This window comes from Balaenoptera ricei, chromosome 12 (genome assembly GCF_028023285.1).
Source record: "Balaenoptera ricei isolate mBalRic1 chromosome 12, mBalRic1.hap2, whole genome shotgun sequence".
NCBI classification, from domain to species: domain Eukaryota; kingdom Metazoa; phylum Chordata; class Mammalia; order Artiodactyla; family Balaenopteridae; genus Balaenoptera; species Balaenoptera ricei.
Genome location: NC_082650.1, coordinates 29,174,285 through 29,187,238, shown reverse-complemented (window position 1 = coordinate 29,187,238; position 12,954 = coordinate 29,174,285). Strand labels below are relative to the sequence as shown.

The following is a 12,954-nucleotide window of genomic DNA, read 5'->3' as shown; positions in this document are numbered from 1 at the left end:
CTATTCATGCACTTATGTGGTCTCCTCTCTCTGACAGACTTTGCATGATCAACAGGCTATGGTGCAGATGAGTCCTGAGGCTAAGTCATAAAAGGAATTGCAGCCTCTGTCTTGGCATCTTGGATCATTTGTTGTGGTGGAAGCTAGGTTACCAGGCCATGAGGTGATTCAAGCCATTCTGTGAGGAGGACTACCAAGCAGGACTCCCAAGGAGGAACTGAGGCCTTCCACCAACAACTACAGCAATTTACAAACCATGCGTGGGAGCCATCTTGGAAGTGGATCCTCCAGCCCTGGTCAAGGGTTCAGTCAGCTGCAGCTCCAGCCAATATCTTGACGACAACTTCACGACAGAACCACACAGCTGAGCTTTCCCCGAATTCCTGGCCCACAGGAACAGTGAGAGATAATATGTTTTTATTGTTGTTTTAAGTTACAAGTATAAGATAATTTGTTATGCAGACATAGATAACTAGCACAGATTTACAAGAACAAGACCAGAGGCAAGGAGACTGGTCAGGAGGTCATAAAACAGTCAAGGCAAATGCTAACAAGGGCCCAAATTACAGCTGTGGGGTACAGATGGAAAGGAGAGGAGGATCTGAGAAATATTCCGGAATAGAAATCTGCATGAAATTGAGTGGATGTGGGTGTTCTAGGAGCATATAATTATTCTCAGCTTTCTAGCTTTGGTGTCTAGACGTCAAAAATTAAAATAGAAAATGCAGGAGGAAGAGTGTGATTGGAGAGAAGGATGATGAACTTGGAATTGTGACTTTGAATTTGAGGTGCATTGGGGTTCTATGTGGATATGCCACTAACATCTCCACAATGCCCACTTCCGTGGTCTCTTTTCAGTCTGTTACTGGAGGGCTTTGCTGCACTTGACACGGTTAACTACTTATCTCCGCAAATTTTCTACTTTCTTGGCTTAAGACTCTTCTGGTTCTTCTCAAGCACTTACATTTTCTCCTCAGTCTCTCTCATCACCTTCTTTGCTCATCCAAACATCAGTGTTCCACAGGATTCCACTTCCACCTGCTACTCAACTTCTTCCAAATGCTCTGCTGTGGGTCCCCCAGAATCTAAGACTTATCTCCACAAATTCAGCAGAATGAAGCTTTAAAAACAAATAACCTGATTTATGGCTCTTTTTATGGCTACATATTCAAATTTCTAATTGACATAGTTGTATTCTGTACGTCGGTTCTAACTTTCTGTTACTGTTTGTGATGTTATGATTTATGATAAGAAATATATATTTGGTTTTTGTCTGTGTTCCTGGCTCAGAGCTCCCCAAACCCTTGTAATTTCCTAAGAAATTAGAGCAACAGTGGCACCTTTTGTTATAATATTTCATTTTGTCCTCAATTCCTGAAATAGCTCCAGAGTGATAAAGGTGAAACAGGTGTTTTTGTTGTTGTTATTCATAAGAAGTTCTTTTCAATCACCTCTGAGTTTATGTTAATGAGGGGACTTTTGAAAAGCCCCTAAGGATGGGGGCTGGTTGCCAGGGGAACACCAATCAACCGTCTGATTAGAGGGTTGGAACTGTCAGCCCCACCTCCTGACCTCCAGGGAAAAGAAAGTGGTTAGAGGTTGAATCAGTCACCAATGGCCAATGATTCAATCAATTATGCTTATATAATGAATCCTCCATAAAAATCCCTGAACTGCAGGTTCAAAGAGCTTCCAGGTTGGTGAATATGTGGAGGTGCTGGAACAGTAGTGTGCCCCGAGAGGGCATGGAAGCTCTGCACTCCATCCCACATACCTTGCCCTATGTATTTTTTCCATCTGGCCATTCCTGAGTATTATCCTTTTATAATAAATAAGTAATCTAGTGAGTAAAGTGTTTTCCTGAGTTCTGTGAGCCTCTCTAGCAAATTAATCAAACCCCAGGAGAGGGTCATGGGAACCTCCAATTGAGAGCTGATTGGTCAGAAACACAGGTAACAACCTGGACTTGCAATTGGTCAGAAACACAGGTAACAACCTGGACTTGCAATTGGTGGTGGTGGAGGGGGGGTTCCAGTTTTATGGGACTGAGCCCTTACCCTGTAGGATCTGTGAGATCTGACACTATCTCCAGGTATGTAGCGTCAGAATTGAGTTAAATTATAGAATACCCAGCTGGTGTCTGTAAAACCTGAGAATTGCTTGGTGTGGGGAACACTCCCACACATTTGCAGTGCAGAGTAGTGCTGTGAGTATAATGAAGGAAAACAGGAGAGTTTTTCTTAACACTGTTGTAATTCTATATATGAACTTTTGCAAATATATGTCATGCCCTTCTGGACACATTGTAGAATTGAACTTCCATGTCTCTTTATCCTTTAAACTAAAGTAAAGTATGATCCTTTTTCTTCCTTTGGCCAATGAAATGTGAAGAGAAGTGACATGTGTAGCTTCTTCAGGAAAGTATTAAGAGCAGTCATTTACCAAGTTCTCTTTCTTTTTCTTTGGTTCTAGTCCCTGGATTACCATAGGGAGCAGAACTCTCTGCTAATGTGCATTAGACATGAATATGGGGGAGAAATAAATGTTCACTATGTAGAGTCATTGAACTTTTTTCTTGTTATCATATTACTAAGCCCATCCTGATACAACTGCAACAAAATTCCAGAGAGTGTAAGAGTATGTCTCCTCTAGTTCTGAGGCCCCTTGTGTCTAATAAGTAATATCTGAAAGTTAACGATCTCAAATACTTAAGTTAACTAAACACTGCTGATGTATATACTTCCCAGTGTCTTACATACCAGTCCCAGAAGTGGAAGCTGAAGACTTCATCTTCCTGTTGTCACAGTCAATGAAGGGGAGATCATTCATCAGTTTAAAATTATTTCAATTTCAATTATAATACTTAAGCCAAATACACAGGATACTTGAAACCTCTTTTGAATATCTTTTGGGCTATCAATAGGACATAAAGTCTTCAAGACACCACCTAAATGTACAAGATTGCTTTAAGGATAAAGGAAACATTTGGTTCCTTGGTGGTGGTAGGAGTAAGTATAAGAAAAGTTATAAGAAAATAATTTTAATATATTTCTTCATTATCTCTATATATTTATTAAATATCATCCTTTTATGACAAGTTGCTGTTGTCAATTTTTTATTATTCAAGGTAACTTTGGGCAATACTAGTCCTGAAAAGCTTGTAGAATGCTAGTAATTCATGTTAAAATGGGTTTTTCTAAGAGTTTCCATCCAATATTTCATGTATATTATGTTAAATAAAAGCCCTATAAGATCAGTCTCAATCTGTATCACTACAACACTTCACCTTTTGACCTATTGCCATATAAGGAAATTATGTTTGTGGTCAAGAATGGTAAATACTGGAACACTCAAGTGAATAAAACCTTCTTCAATTACTGATGAGATCTTCAGTATGTCCATATAATTTCTCAAATAGTTACATTAGGTACATTTTTCTAGCAATATTAAGGGGCACATTACATAGAATTTTTAAGCATTTTGAAGAATATATGTGTCTTAGTCATCTCAGGCTACTATAACAAAATAGTATAGACTTGGTGGCTTAAAAACAATAGATTTTATTTCTCACAGTTCTGGAGGCTGGGAAGGCCAAGATCAAGGTGCTGGCATGGTCAGGTTTATAAAGAGCCCTCTTCCTGGCTTGTAGACAGCCACCTTCTAGCTGTGCTCAAATGGCCTTTCTTTTGTACTTGTGAGTGGAGGGAGAGAGGGAAAGAGAGAAAGAGAGCGCTCTGTATTCCTCTTCTTATAAGGGCACTAATCCCATCATGAAAGTCCCACCCTCATGACCTCATCTAAACCTAATTACCTCCTAAAAACCCCAACTCCAAATACTATCACATTTGGGGGTTTAGGTCTTCAACATATGAACTTGGGGGGAGGGCAAACATTCAGCTCATAACAATATTATATAACATCCTTTTGAACAATCATAACATAAGCATTGTTAAGTAAAGAATTTGATATGTAGATACTGAGGTAAAAAAATACTTGGTCTTAAGGAAAAAGATCTTTTTGTCCAAATTATTAGATTGTTTAAGACAGAACATATTGGCCGGGTAATTGGCCAGCCCTACACCACACTCATAAATGTGTAAGATAATTTTTAAAAAGGGCCTGGACAAGAAAGTTTCCAGATACCAAGAGACTAGATCCTATAAGCTAAGTATGAGGGTACAGGATCAGGACAATTTGATCATGTACACATATTCATCCCTTGTGTCTTTTTTCATTACACAATTAGAGAAATGCTGCCTTAAAAAGTAATATATAATATAAAAGCTTACATTAGGCAGCATGGTGGGACAATTGGTTTTAATCCAAATAATACATGTGGTTATATATTATTATAAATGGATCTTTGGGGTCCTGGCAATTTAGTATAATACACTTGATATTTGGCACATATACAAATTCCTTGATAGTAAGCAAATAACCTGTTCTATAGAGTTAAACAGTGAACAAGATTCTAATCTAGTTGTGATCTTAGGCAAGTGAATAGACTGTTATGGTGCAGCTGCTAAGTGTTTGAGTAGACAAATGTGGGGAGCTACGGACAAGTTCAGGGGATGCCTGAACCTGTCTAGGGGCTTTAGGGAAGTCTTCTTGGAGGGAGTGCCGTTCATCTGAGTAGGTACTAGTCATGTGAAGGTTGGTTAATTTTATGCATCAGCTTGTCTGGGCTAAGGGATACCCAGATAGCTGTTAACACATTATTTCTGGGTGTGTCTGTGAAGATGTTTCCAGAAGAGATTAAAGTTTGAATTAGTAGACTGAGTAAAGCTTGCTGTCATCAGTGTGGGTTGGCATCATCCAATCTGTTGAGGGTCTGAATAGAACAAAAAAGCAGAAGAAGGGCAAATGTGCTCTCTTTGCTTGAGCTGGGACATCCACCTCCTCCTGCTCTCAGACATTGGAGCTCCTGGCTCTTGGGCCTTTAGACTGGGACTGGGACTTACACCACTGATTCCCCTAGTTACACCATTGATTCCCCTAGTTCTCAGGCCTTCAGGCTTGGGCTGGACCTACACCACCAGCTTTCTTGGGCTTCCAGCTTGCAGATGGCAGATCGCAGGCTTTTTCAGTCTTCATAATAGCGGGAGCCAATCTCTCATGATAAGTCACTTTCTATAAATCTCTACATATCCTTTTGGTTCTGTTTCTCTGGGGAACACTGACTAATAACAGAGAGAGAGAAAAAGGAGAGAATGTTAGATTTGCTAATAAATAAATGAATAAATAAATAAGGGAAAGGGGATTATGAAGTGGAGGGAAGGGGGGTGTTGTGGAACAGTGAGAAAGGAAGTGAGGCTGGGGCACAGTAATGAAAGAAGAAAGAAACAGCAGAAGAATCAAAGAGGTAATGGAAGAAAGAAACAGGCCAGGTGAGATCTTGTGGGTCACATCTTAAGTAAGGTGGGAATGCTGGGAGACTTTGAACAGAGGAGTGGCAAGATCTATCAAAACTTATTCTGGCTGATATTTAGAGAATGGAATAAGGGAAAGAACGGAAGCAGAGTTGGTCCGAGATAGTGGGGGTGATGAAAACAATTAAATTCTAACTACATCTCAAACGTAGAGCTGACAGGGTTGTTGACAGACCAAACATGGGAAAGAGGCAAGGATGATGCCAAGGGTTTGGCCTGAGCAATGGAAGGATGGAGTTGTTATTAATGAAGAGAGGGAAGGACACTGGAGAAGCAGGTTGAGTGGGGACATCAGGAGCTCAGTTTTGGATGGTTAAGTTGGGAATGACTATAAAACATCCACGTAGGAAAGCTGCTAGTGGTTGGATGAATGAGTTTATATTTCACTGGAGATTCTTGGCTAGAAATATAAATTTGGTAGTCAACTCAGCAAATAGGTAGCCTTAAAGCCCTGAAATTAGATAGGATCACTTATGGTGATCATAAATATTAATATGCAAATGGATTACTAGGGATTTTGCTAACATACAGATTCTGATTCAGCAAGTCTGAGGGTGTGGGTGTGGGGCATTTCTAACACTCTACCAAGTCAAGTTGCTGGTTCCCAACACGAGTAGGAAGGACATAAGGGGTGAAGAAAAGAGATACGTGCTCTGAATCCTGGGTCTCTCCAATATTTAGAGGTTGGGCAAAGGAGACTGAGGAGAAACAGCCAGAAGGTAAGTTTAAAACTAGGTATGAAAAAAAATAAATATTAAACATATTTAAAAATTAAAAATAAAGAAAAAATAAAAATGAAGAAAATTAATACAAACTAGGTATTTGTGTGGTCCTGGAAGAAAGAGGAAGTGATCAACTCCTCCAGTGCTTCTGACAGGTCACATAAGATGAGGACTGAGAGCTGACCATTGGAATTAGCAGTGCCTAAGTCACTGGTGACTTGGCAAGAACCGCAGTGGAGTGACAGGGGCCACACTTAATTAGAATGGAGTCAAGGGAGAACGGGAGAAGAGATATTGGAGATGGATGATATGATGGTCAACTCTTTCAAAGAACTTAATCCTAAAGGGAAGGAGAGAAATGGGGGTATCACTGAAGGAGGAAAAAGGTCAAAATCAGATTTTTAAAGGTGGGAGAGAAAGTTCTATGTTTGCATGCTAATGGGGATGATCAGTAGAAAGAGAAAAATCAAGGATGCCAAGAGGGGAGAATGCTACAACAATGACCTTGAGTGGGCAAGAGGGGACGGATTGTAGTGCTTGGGAGAAGGGCGTGGTTTAGCCAAGGGCACAGCAGTCCATGCGTGGTTACAGGAAGAATACAGAATGTTACACAGACTTCTAGACGGGGTGGTGAGAAGATGTGGAGGTGATGGGAGCTATCTCTTCTGATTGCATCTTTTTCCTTTTGTCATTGAAATAGAAGCATGATCGTTAGCTAAGAGTAAGAATGGGAGGTTTGAGACTGAAGAGAGTATGAACTCCTCACCTTAGAGAGTGAAAAGATTATTAGATCAGAGAAATACTGTGTGATTACTGGGCAGCGTTAGGTGCCCACTTGAGATCAACAGTCAGGAATTTAACGTGAAGCCAGTCAACGCTGTTGCCATTCCTCTCCAACCACATCCAGCCCTGTAGGTCAAAGCCCAAAGCTAGATGAGCAGGACTATGGTTTAGCTACAATAAATCAGTTTTTAAAAACTCTTCTAGTCTCATGTGAGTGAGTGCTGGAAGTGGCATCCCAATAGTAACAACAACAATAATAATAACAATTATAGAACTCTTAATATGTGTCAAGCACTCAGTTAAGGTCTCTGCTCTCATTTAATCTTCAGAAAAAACAAACAAACAAACAAAAAAGATGACAGACTATCAATACTATTATTACCACCATTTCAGAGATGAAACAGAGGCTAAGGTGGGTAAATAATGCCAAGCTCGGACATCTAGTAATAGAAATAACTAAGAGTTGAACGCAGGGTTCTTGATCAGCTCAGAGTCTAGCAGGGAAACACATTAGAAACAGGGTGAGAGTCCTGGGTGATTCATGCTACTTCGAGGGCATGCTCAGGTAGCCCAGGGAACACAGATGTGAGTTGCTTTTATTTTATTTTATTAATTAATTGATTGAAGTGTAGTTAATTTACAATACATATATTCTTTTTTAGATTATTTTCTTCATAGGTTATTATAGGATATTGAGTATAGTACCCTGTGCTATAGAGTAGGTCCTTGTTGTTTACCTATTTTATATATAGTAGTGGGTATACATTAATCCCAAACTCCTAATTTATCTCACCTCCCCCCACCATACACACTATCCCCTTTGGTAACCATAAGTGTGTTTTCTATGTCTGTGAGTCTATTTCTGTTTTGCGTCTGCTTCATATGTATGAGAGCTGCTTTTATTAAAAAAATATATATTTTTAAACAAAAATAGGTGGGCCCAAACATTTTATAATAATAGAAGTACACATTTCCATCTGTGTGAATATATTAATCATTTGTGCCCTAGCTAAATGGCTGCTACCCGAAATATGACAGGAGTGATGCTTCCCCCTAACTTGAGCATGGCCCAGAATGACAACTATTCTCGTTCAGTGACATCATGAGTCCGTGACCATGGCCATCCATGCAGGCTTCCCACAATTTCCTTCCTCAAAGACGTTTTAGGGGAGCAACAAGTTCCAGGACTTTGAGTGTGTGTCTTTATCCTGATATAGCTCCCAAAGCTTTGGATATTAGAGCCCATAATGGGCAAAATAAGTGACAAGAGGTTTTAGTAGGCTGGCTTTTTTTAAGTATCCCTAATGTAAAGGGTTGGAAGGTCTTTTCTTGACTCTCTCTTATTCTCTTATGGTTTGAAGTGGCTCTTATGGAAAAGCAATCCACACTCTGATTCTGTGATGCCTCTTTCGGAAGAATGGCTAATAACTTCTAACACAAAGCCTGGACAGGAGTCCGTATGCTCTATGTAGGCCTCCTATGTGCCAGACTGGGCTGGCCAGTGTACAGATGTGTCTCATTTAGTCTGCACCCAATCCTGTGAAGAAGCTTTTTTGAGCCTGAGTAAATTACCCAAGGTCTCTCAGCTAGAAAGAGATGGAGTTAGGATTCTAACCCACCCCTCAAGGAATAAATCCTTTAGCTAGTTTACAAAAAGAACTCTGCTTCTTTTAGCTTGTTTTATTTTATTTTATTCTATATTATTTTTTGGTCTAGCAGAATCTCTTTTCAAAGGTTTGGAAATGACTTTGTCAACACAATTCAAAAATGTGCTTCAAAGCTTCTTGATTCGTTTTGTTTTCCTAAATCAGAAAATGAAACTTTATTAACAGGCGAGTTGTCTCCTAGGTACTCTGTGGATTAAAAATGAAGCCAAGAATAATAATAATGGATTCTTCCTGTACTTGGTAGAACACCTCTACAAAGAGGGAATGGCAAATCCCCAGGTTTTCCAGGCAATGTGGAGTTGCCAGATGAGGCCCACCACTCTTTAAAGATACAGATGACCCACCCAGGCAGCAGGAAAATTAATAAATGCCTTTTGGGGTAACTGGGGGCTGCTCCATCCACGTGACTGAGGAGTGACCTAAATCTAGCTCTCCAGCCCTCTCCCATAATGCACTGCTGAGACTAGGAGTTCCCTAAATGTTTTACGAAGCAAGTTCCTGTTACAGAGCAAGTTTCTTCAGACAGACAGCAATGTAATGATGCTTCAGCTAGGATGCCACATGCAGGGCACCACACAAATGTAAAAGTGCACGCTTCCCTTGGGAAAGGAAAAGAGGCCACAATGCCATAAAGAACGTGAAGTATGTTCTGAGGACCAAAGGATTCCAAGTCCTTTCCTTTCATCCAAGGCTGCTTTCCTGGAGCAAGTCTTTCACGATCTACTAGTGTGCACATTCCTGTGAGTCTGGGACCACTCGCGGGTCAGGGAGCACCTGCAGCCTCTGCTGGCAACAGCTGAGTCCTCGACAAGTTCTTATTCACCTCTGAGTCAAGCCTTGGACGCTGTCCAGGTGCCAAGAGCATCAAGTCTCCACAGCGGGGAAATCACCCCCATTAGGATAACAAGATTAACTAGGAAGACAGGTGAGGTCACCTGTGACTTTGTGCCAACCTGGCAACCCAGGCTGGTGCTCGTGAGATTAAAATGCCCTGCCTAGCAACAGCTCTGATGTTACATCAAACCGGCTGGAGCTGCTTGCTTAACTATTTTTCAGCCTCAAACAGGAAGTCCTCAGTGGCTCAGTTCAGAAAGAACACTAAGGTAAGATTAGAGAGAAAGGTCATCAGTTCCCAAACTTCTCTTCAGGGGGTCAAAGAGCTGAAGTCATACAGTATTAAGAAAACCCTTTGGGAAGTCACAGGAGAGCAGAATAAACAAACAGGCGAGCTAGAGGAGATCTTTCCCTTGCTGGTGTGTTTCAGTGTAATTGAAAAAATGAGCCATCTCTCCAGATGCTGAAAACTACAGACTGGTCCCCATGAGTCCACAGCTCTGAAATTTGCACAGTGGCCAGTTTGTCATTTAGTTTGAGCATCTTCTCTTCCTGGGAGTTTCTGTGTCTGCCCTGCTGACCTCCATCAGAGGCTTTTGAGAGAAAAACTCTCCTAGCACACCTGCTCCTGGGCTCCTAGACGATCCCTCAGTCTGATCCTCCCTGGCAAACCCAAGGGACTGAGGGAGCTTGTCAGCTCATTTTGTTTCCACGATAGGACAGCTTCCTCGTGAAAATATACTGAGGACCCCAGCCCATTGTTTAGGATGCCAACTCGTTATTCTTCAGGATTGTGGGCATCCTTATAAATGGTGCCTTTCATCAGAGAAGGGTGACGAGTGGGGTGAGGAACCAAGTGGTGGGTAAAACCTTTAAAAAATGGACAAGTAATTCCATGAAAGAAATCAGGGCAAAGGTCCTAAAACAGAACACCTTCCGCCAAGCACAGCAAGGTCATGTGCAGACTGGAGCTGGGACCACAGGAGCCCTCAGGAATGGGGCCGCTGCTCCGCCCTTTCCCTCTGCACTGCCTTGTCTCGTGGGTCTGCTTCTCCTGCACAGCCCTTCCATTTTCCTCACTGCAGCTGCCTCCTGGGCTTCCTAAGAGGCAGACCAATGCTTACAGAGACTGTGTGAACTCGCTTAAGAACGGCCTTACCTGGGTTGCCTCCCAGCTCTGCCTCTTACCAGCTGTGTGACCTTAGGAAAGTCATCACATCCAAATCTTGGTTCCCTCGTTTTATAATCAAGATGGTGATGTTACCCACCTGATAGGATTCTCGCCTGGTGCTTGGCACACGGAAGCATTTCGTAAGTGTTAGCTACTACTCTTGTTGTTGTAATTGTTGTTACTACTTGCAGTTACTGCTTCCCTCTCATGCTAGCTTGCCTGTGGCTTTGGCTTCCCACACACAACTGCAATCCACTTCCTCAGTGACCTTTCATTCTGGTTTCCCCAGAGAACCATCTTGGTCTTGCTATATGCAGTATCCCCAGTCGTGCTGCCATTGGTGCCCGCTACTGTTCCATCAGCTATAGCCAGAGATTGTGGCTACACTGTAGATGTGTAATCAACTAATCCTCCAGCTTCAGAAGGGTTTTTGGGAGGGATGATCCTAAGGAAGTGTACTTTGAAAGAGACACACCCCATAACCTACCTACTACATTCTTTCAGGAACTTTAAACAAAGCTATTTTCAACATCCCATTTTCCTATTAGGAGCCCAGTGTATTGTTAATGCTATCAGCAAATACGTTTAATTTTGAGGGTCTCATGTATCTTTTTTAGTGTTACGGTGGAACACTCTCAGAGGTTGATGCTGGCCCCAAAATATCTGTCAGACCTGAGTATGCATTCTCTTCCTTCTTAAAATCCACATGGTCCAAATCAACAAGCCTGTTTCTGCTGGACACTTACATGCTATCATCATGTGACTGGGGTCAGACTCATCCCAAAGCACTGTTTCTTTCCTTTGTAATGCTAGGGGGAAAATCACAGCTTTTATTAATATACAGTTCTAAGTTCAACATCCTCCATCTTCACACTGGTTTCTAATATCAATCAGTACCGGGCTGCTCCCACCTTTTTGGCTCATTGATCATGAAGGTTGCTCTAACTGAGCAGTAGACTCAAGAGCTTAGCCACACATTTTGCCTCCATTCCCCATGTGATCTAAATGGCCTGTCTGGACACGCTGAGACTGTAGTCACCATGCTGTTCCTTGCCACCTACGCAACTCTCGACTTCATGGCCACGGCTGACCAACACCTGAACCTGGGATCATGAAAACTTAGAATGTTTGAGTTGATTCCCATCAGATTCACAAGTACAGAGATGGTTAAAAGAATAGATACCCGGGTTTCCCTGGTGGCGCAGTGGTTGAGATTCCGCCTGCCAATGCAGGGGACACGGGTTCGAGCCCTGGTCTGGGAAGATCCCACATGCCGCAGAGCAGCTGGGCCCGTGAGCCACAACTACTGAGCCTGCGCGTCTGGAGCCTGTGCTCCGCAACAAGGGAGGCCGCGATAGTGAGAGGCCCGCGCACCGCGATGAAGAGTGGCCCCCGCTCGCCGCAACTAGAGAAAGCCCTCGCACAGAAACGAAGACCCCACACAGCCATAAGTAAATAAATAAAATTAAAAAAAAAAAAAAGAATAGATACCCTTCAGTAGATAGTTGGTTTGGAATGGGACCCAGGCTTTTTTTTTTTTTTCAATATATCAATATACGGGAGATTTAAAAAATATTTTTAAATTTTCAAATTAAGATAATTTGCATACAGTAAAATTCATCCTTTTCACTGTACAATTCTCAGATTTTGACAAACGTATTCAGGCATGCAACTACCATTATAATCAAGATATAGAAAAATTCTATCACCCCAAAAAGTCCCCGCATGCTTTATAGCAGTCATCTCATTCTAAAACACTCTTTAGGTGACTGTGATGGACAGTTATGCTTGGGAATCGCTGATATGACCCAAAACCTTTTACAAATGGAAAAGTTATATGGCTCACCCAGAATCACACTGCTTGACAGCCAGGACTCGGATTTAGGTCACCCTTTCTCTTTTTATCTTATCTCAACACATAACACTTATTCTAAAGTCTTTTCTTTGTCCAAGGTGGTTCCTCTAAGTAAAAACAAGCCTATGAAATAAACAATAAAATAACCATAAACTAAAACAAATAAACCCCAAATTAAAACAATAACATTTTTTAAAAACTGCAATACCTAATCCAGAGAATCCTTAAACTAGTCTGAATATACTCAGAAGAAATAGCAAGGTAGGAAGGATTAATTATACCTGATTCCCATCACAAAATGCTACTCTTTTCTTTTTTCTTTGCTCTTTTTTCTTTTTGCAAACACTCTATATGTCTAACCCAGGGCTAAAATACACCCTTGGTGAATCACCTCTAAGCAATACCCCGTAACTTAACCTCCTTCCTCTCTTACTTTCCCCCTGATCTGGACAATGGAAAGGGACAGACTTGGAGAAAGCACATGCCATAAATA

General features: G+C 41.5%; 1 long non-coding RNA gene across 1 annotated transcript in view; it reads right to left on the bottom strand.

Moving 5' to 3' along the window:
• Positions 1 to 272: 272 nt before the first annotated feature.
• Positions 273 to 12,954, bottom strand: part of LOC132375897 (uncharacterized) — a 60,426-nt gene continuing 47,744 nt past the window's right edge. The window contains exon 3 of the long non-coding RNA XR_009506154.1: positions 273 to 383. This is a non-coding gene — a long non-coding RNA (uncharacterized LOC132375897). The remainder of the gene's footprint in view (positions 384 to 12,954) is intronic.